This window comes from Crocuta crocuta, unplaced genomic scaffold (assembly GCF_008692635.1).
Source record: "Crocuta crocuta isolate KB4526 unplaced genomic scaffold, BGI_CrCroc_1.0 scaffold431, whole genome shotgun sequence".
NCBI classification, from domain to species: Eukaryota; Metazoa; Chordata; class Mammalia; order Carnivora; family Hyaenidae; genus Crocuta; species Crocuta crocuta.
This window is the reverse complement of record NW_027528859.1, coordinates 2,405,791-2,413,506: the sequence shown is the minus strand read 5'-3', so window position 1 is coordinate 2,413,506 and position 7,716 is coordinate 2,405,791.

Here is a 7,716-nt window from a genome sequence, read left to right as displayed (position 1 = left end):
GTCTCAATCAACCCCCTCAGCCATGAATCAAAGGGGGCCCTCTCCCCAATCCTAATTGTGCAGGGACTGTTCTGGTTGTCTCTGAAAGCAGCTTCCTTTCTACACTGTGGAGCTCACTTCTGCAAAATAAGAAAGATTTGACTTCAGGCCTGGGGCCATTTCTCGTCCTTCCCTTTTGGTTTCCAACAGGAGCAAGAAGAGATCTGCCTCACAGGGATTAAGGCAATACTGTTCTTTACCAGCGAGGGAGGTGGCAGCAGGACGTGTGAGGGGATTACGTACCTGCCCCTGCTTACCTGTCTGTGTGTCAAGTTTAAGCCCCTGGAGGGTTTGTGTAACACTGTTTAGGAATCTTGAAAAATAGAGACCCTATTTGTGGGATTATAGGGTGTGGAGACGTTCTCAACTTTCACACTGAGGCTTCGGACGGCTGCCAGCCCCACTCAGCCCTGCCAGTTGCTGAGTCCTGCTTTGCACAGAAATGACTTCTTCCAGTGTATTAAAAATGAGTCACATCCCAGGCCCCCTATCGTTAGATTAAGCACATTCTGCCACTGACCAGTTTGGACTCAGTGTTTCCAGACATAGAGGTGTAATGAACTGTAGAGGCTCTGCTCTTTCGGGTGTTTGCTGTGTAACCTTAGGCAGGTCATTTCCCCTCTCTGGGCTTCCATTTATTAATCTGTTACCAAAACATAACACCTACCGCCACAGCTATTGTTCGGGAAGAGGTGAAGCTGCTTTCTGAAATGTATACTGTGGCACAAATTCAAGGGCTTATCATTATCAAATCTTATGGAATTATTTGACTCATTAAACTATGTATGTATATAACTTTGATAAAAATAAAATTTGTTTTTAAATGATGTGTTGGGTGCCTGGGTGGCTCAGTCGGTTAAGCGCCTAACTTCGGTTCAAGTCATGATCTCACGGTTTGTGAGTTCGAGCCCCGGGCTCTGTGCTGACAGCTCAGAGCCTGGAGCCTGCTTTGGATTCTGTGTCTCCCTCTCTCTCTGCCCCTCCCCTGTTCATGCTCTGCCTCTCTCTCTCTCTCTCTCTCAAAAATAAGTAAACATTAAAAAATGATGTGTTGACAAGTGTTTTACAGTTTAGTTAAAATATTTGAGAATAATCAGAGAAAAGTACCTAGAAAACTAATCAAAGCAATTATTAACTCCAGGAAAAACAAAAAATACAAGAAAAACATAGTATTTTACTTGACTTAGCACTACCCAGTATTACACTGTCATACTAATGAAAACACTGAATGCTGACTGAACCAAACTTTGTGGTAATACAGTGAGAAGATCAAGGGAGAGAAAACTGGAAGAGGTTAGTTAAGAGGGCTAAACCCTCTTCTATAAAAATAAGGAATCAATAAGGTAATGTCTACTGTTTATAAATCAAGAAATAAGCATATCAATTAGAAATGCAGATATAACTAGCAGAACACACACCTAAAGGAGTGAAAAGCAGTTATCTGGAGGGAACAGCCCTGGAGAATGGGAAAGGAGGAGGAAGACAGTTATTTTTCATTACAAATAAGACTTTTAGTATTATTTGACTCTTTAAGTTATATACATATATTCTTGGATTAAAATGAAAATTAACTTAAAAAATAAAACTAGAGGCACATGGCAGCTCTGAGCAGGCTCATTTAGGTTCCAGATAAAAAAAAGGACTCTCTAATATCTATATCTATCCAGAAGTGGAATTGGCTGCCCCTACAGAGAGTGGGTTCCCTGTCATCAACAGTATTAAGCAGAAAGCATATGTCCATCTGACAGAAATACAGTAAAGTGTTCCAGCTTTGGTCAGGAAGTTTGACTAAATAAGTTTAGAGATCCCTTTCAACTCTTAAGACCCTTTCTGATTCTATGCATCTGTGCAAGTGGGGATGTTTTTGTCATTTATCTCCTAAATAATTCAGGTATCTGTGCATTTAATAAGCACTCACTTAATGTCTATTTTGTTTCTGGTGCTGCACCAGGTCTCGGGTTTGGGATAGAGGTGCCAAGATAAATGTGACACAGTGTCTGCCTACAAGAATCTTCCAAGGCCAGTTTTGGTCCACCCCCTCATGATACAGAGAAGGAAACTGAGGCCCAGAGAGAGGCAGACACCTGCACAATGTCACACAGCATCACACAGCTTACATCTAGACCTCTTGATTCCTGTGCTAGTCCTCTGTTCCTCACAATGCCTCTGAAGAGCAATACCGCAAAAATGGTTGTAACAAAAATGAATCTGATGCTTCATGGTATTTCACTGATCTTACATAGACATCATTGTGCAATGAATCTTGTTTTAATTGTAACAAGGTTTGGCTTCCTGGATATCTCCTTCAGAAGGGTATGTGGTGAGCTTGCTGGAGACACCCAAAGTTCACTGAACCCAAACCTCCCAAGTCATTAACCAGAAAGATCTAAAACAACAGAAATAAAACTGGCATTGCTTTGTCTCACCACCTCGTGAGATGCGTGAGAATTCGTAAGTAAAAGGTTACCGCCTGTGTCACGGGTAAAATCCCAAATCGTTTTGTGGAGTTTGTTATGATTCCAATGGCTACGAGAGCCAACAACTACATGTTCCAACATCTTTGCAGTATCACTTCCTGGATCCTTTCCGCTTGATTTGGTAGTCCTGTCTTTGCTACCTTGAATAAAGTCCCACATCTCACTGAATTTGTTTTCCCTATCTAGTTGTTTGTTTGTTTGTTTGTTTGTTTAAGTAAGACTAGACCAGTGGTTCTCAGCCAGGGGCAATTTTGTCCCATCCCCCAGGGGACATCTGGCAATGTCTGGAAACATCTTTGGCTGTCACAGCTGAGGTGGGGTACTACTGGCATCTAGTGGGGTAAAAGGCCAGGGCTGCTACTAAACATCTTACAGTACAGACAGCAGCCCCTCCCAACACAGAATGATCTGTTCCAAAATGTCAATATTGCTGCTGTTGAGAAATCCTAGGCTAGATTTTTTGGCTGCAAAGAACAGGAACTCAAGCCCAACTTGCTTAAGCAAAAGAAGAAAAAAAATCGGGGTGGTTATTGTTAAGATATCATCATTGGTGTTTAAAAAAAAAAAACCTTCAGGATAGACACACCTTGGCAACTAGAATAAGTAATTCAACTCCCATCTGGACTGCCTCTCTTTTCTCTCTGTTTTCCTTCTGTTCTCATTCTTTCCATGTGTCACAGGATTAGCCACCCAGCTCTGAGCTCATATCTTCACAGCTTCACAGCCAGAGAGGAAAAGTTCCTTTTCTTTCCACAAATTCCAGGGAAGGATTCTGATTGGTAAAGCTTGGGTCATGTGCTCATCCCCTGAACCAATGACTAAGGCCAGAAAAAGTGAAGCATATAAAATGATTGGCCTAAATGAGAAACAATGAAATCTGGCCATGTGTAGCAACACGGATGGACCTTGAGGGTGTTATGCTGAGCGAAATAAGTCAGGCAGAGAAGGACAAATATCATATGTTTGCACGTATAGGAGGATTAGGAGGAACTTGATGGAGGACCAAGGGGGAGAAGAAGGGCGGAAATGGTGGGGGAAAGGGAGAGAAGCAAACCATGAGAGACTCTTGAATGCTGACAAAAACTGAGGACTGATGGATGTGGGGGGGAGGGGGGATGGGCATGGAGGAGGACACTTGTGGGGATGAGCACTGGGTGTTATGTGGAAACTAATTTGACAATAAACTATTTGTAAAAAATAAATAAAATAAAATAAAATAAAATGATTGGCCTAGTACACTCCCACTCCTGTGGCCAAAGAGATGAAGTCCATTTCCTGAACTGGAAGAAAGGGTTCTAGATAGACAAAAACAATAGCCACTACACCATGGAATAATAAAGAGGGTGAGGCACTAAGAGTCAAACATCTTAACGCTATTCTTGGCCTCCCTCTAATTTACTGTTATCTTGGACAAGTCTCTTTCCCTCTCTGGGCCCCAGTTTCTCACCTATACAATGAACCCATGGACCAGAAGTCAAAGGGATCCCCATCTCTAACACTTGATAACTTTTTGTTGGTTGTTAAGTATTATTAATCACCCCAACAATGATGACATTTGAAAATACTTGCTAAACCACCTAGCTCGCTGGTTCCACAATCGAACATAGTCTGGAAATATCTAAAACATTTTCAAGTTATTTTAGTTATCTAATCTTTCCCAACTTTTTAATGATAATGAAAACAGCATCAAGTAAAATGCTTTAACATCTATTCATATTTTCAATAGTGCTTACCTTAAGAAAGATTAAACATATGAACAAAATCGGCCTTTAATGTGGGATAAAATTTTTATGGGGTCCCTAGGTGACTCAATTGGTTGAGCGGCCAGCTCGTGGTTTTGGCTCAGATCATGGTCTCATGGCTCATGGGTTTGAGTACCTCATGCCAGGCTCCACACTATAGTGTGGTTCTTACTTACCTGAGGATTTTCAGAACTTGACAATCACCACACATCACACACATGCACGCCTGTGCACCCACATGCCTCTGACTTGCTCTGCCTCCTCTACTATTCTGAGTAGCACTCCCATCCTCCCAGCTACTCAAGCCAGAAACCTGGGCTTCATCCTCAATGAATCCCTCACTCTCGCCTCCCACATCCAACAAAGGCTTGTCATGTCTACCTCCATACACTCCCTCACTTCTGAATCAATTACTTCCCTTGGACAGGATCAATCTTGCCCCATCCCTCATAGCCTAGGTAGATCATCTATCTTGACTTCCTCTAACAAGCGTTAATTCCTGCTCCCCAACCCCTGGCTGGGCGGAGTCTCTGTTCTCTGGGTAGTTTAGGTCTCCTAACTTCCTAGTTTATATGGTAATTGTTCTTCTCTCCTATTAGACTATAAGTTCCAGGAGGATGGGTTCTTATTTACAACTGCATCCCCATCTCCTAGCCTATTGCCTGAAATGTGATGAATCACCACTAATGATTTTTTAAATAAATGCAGGAACAAATGTGTTTGGAGTCAGAAAGCCTGGATGCTACTCAGAGCTACGATAGTTAACTAGCCGGGTCACTATGCACTTATCTTCTCTGGGCCTCAATGTTCTCATCTGTTAAATGGTCATAATAATTCCTCCCAGTTTACCACCAGGAGTGAATATAAAACTCAAATGAAATAATAAACGTGAAAGCTACTTATAACCTCTAAGTTGTCTTACACACGTAAAAGATTATTTCCAAATGTTTTGGGTTTTTGTTTTGTTTGTGTTGCATTTTCTGTGGGCTAGTTCATATATAACTAGGTATTACTCCTGCTTGTGAATTTCCTGTAGGTGCAGAATCCAGTAAAAATATTGCTGCTAATTATCTCTGATATTTAGAATTTAAATGTTTTGATTTTTTTAATGGTTAGAAGAACATCTTTAATACAACTTGTACTAGAGGCACTGCATTAAGTAACCTGAGTTTCATTTAAGCAGCCAGTACCACATTGATACAAATTCAACAAACGAACCCTTTGTAATACTGGTTTAAGCGGAAAGAACTGACAAGTAAGGACAGAGTAAAGGGGAAAAAAGAAATTCGAAGCAACCTTATGTTTGGCTTTAAACATGTTAAATTAGAGGGAAAAAAAAACATTTTAAAATGATAACTCTCGATGCTGTTGAAGTTACAGAAAAGCCAATACACCCATACAGTGCTGTTTGGATATAAATTGTTTGCTTCTTTGGAAAGCAAACTGATAAAATACATCAAGAGCCAAAACATAATTCCACTCTTGGAAATCTGTCTTAAGGGAAGAATTTAACAGAAAAGGCTTTGTGCACAAAAACATACAGTATTACTCATAAATAATAAAAAAAGTGCAAACATTTACAAGACTGGAGAAGTGGTTTGGTAAAGCATGTTGCACCCATCGGGTGAGATATTTTATAGCCATTAAAAGCAATCATTTTGGATGCATGGCCATGGCATCCTAGACCTGCCCATGAAACCCCTCTGGAATTTCCTTTAAAATAATCCAGTGGTAAGGGGGTGGGAGTGAATTTCATATAAATGAAGCAAGACCAGCCATATATGTTGGTATTATTAAAGCTAGGTGGTGGGGATGTGGAGGTTGAACATGCTAATATCTCTACCCTTTGTATAAAATTTAAATTTGCCTTAAAAAAAAAACTCTAAAAAAACAGCTTTAGCCAAAACAATGGAGGAGGTATTTCCAGTGATGCATCACTGAGTGATCTGAGTGCAAGAGAGACAGTCTTTACCTCTTCCCCTCTCGCCAAATCCCCCTGCACTTATAGGACTAGAAACCTAAAGAGGAGTCTGAAGTCACATTTTAAGGGTGCATAATGGAGGGGAGTTTGGAGAGGGAACAAAATTATTAAGGAGGATTATACTGTCACCACTTGACACAATGGGGATTGCTGCTTTTAACTGCTTTAAACAAGTCTTACTTCATACCAGAGCTTCTACTCAAGAAGGCGTCGCCATGGGAAGTGGATCCTGCCCAGGAGATCAAATCTTTCTTCCTGGCTGGGTCTTTGAGTACATGCTCCTTCCCTACACGGCAAGAGAATGAAGATGGTTCTTAGAATGCACTTGAGATTCTTTTTTCCTCTTCATCATGTCCTTGCAGCCAGGTGTCTTGGAAGGCCCAGGAATGAAGGAGCCTCTGGATAAAGCGGCTGTCCCGCCTGAGAGGCTGGGGGACCAGGTCAAGTTTCTGCCTTTCCGTGAGTCTCTGTTTTCTCCAGATGCAATGAGAAGCAATATAGCAGAGGGTCAGCTAGTGGGCTCTGGACACAGCTGGTTCTGCAAGTCATCAGCTGAGCAAACTTTCGCCTTGTTGCACCCCTGAAAACAAGATGGGTCACCAGTAGCTCTATCGGGGTCGTCTGCAAAACTATACCCAGAGTTCCCACTTTTGCTGTATCTGCTCAAACTGTACCATACACTCCAGAAATACAGTCTCAGTATGTGCCTTCAGTTTCCATCAGTACTTGAAGGATACAGGCTTCATCAGGTCAGACTAAGTGATCATCCTTGAGTGGATTATACAAGATAACTACCAGATGAAGGAAATAATCCTAGCTCTTTATTTATGTATTTTTAATCTTAAAAAAAGAAGTAGAGATGATAACTTCCAGATCACATATCTTTTAGATAATGTCTGTAAAGTGCTCAGCATGGATTCTAATGCAGAGACAGCTTTCAAAGAAATGGTTATTACTAGAATTTATTTCTCCATAAAATGTGGATGGGTCTGGCAATCGTTCAGGGTCCTTCTTATTCAAATATTGGAGAAATCATTCATTTATACAACAGCATTTCTCTCCAAGCCCTACACCAGGTGCTGGCACTGGGGTGGAGACAAACTTGGCATGGGAGCTGGGGGCTAAACTAAGCATAAAAGGTAAAAACTCCACATACTCAAAGTTACTCTTAAACCTCCTTCACCATCAGCTGATCTCCCAATAATTTGCCCAAAGGTACTGAAAGAAGTGCTATTGGTGGGGAGTTACATGGTCTGGGCCATAGAATGATGGTGGCTGAGGGATCTTTTAGGACTTGGAATCTTGTCTCCTTTTAGGACCTGGATGGTTAAGAGCCTTAAACTCTCCTCCATTCAGAGCAAAGCTGTGTCCCCTCCTTTGTTTGAGTCTTCAACCCCAGTGTTGATGAGAAAATGGAGAGCAGCCTCAGTGGTCACCTTCCATCAAGTTCAAGGGTTGCCACGAGATGGTCATCTCC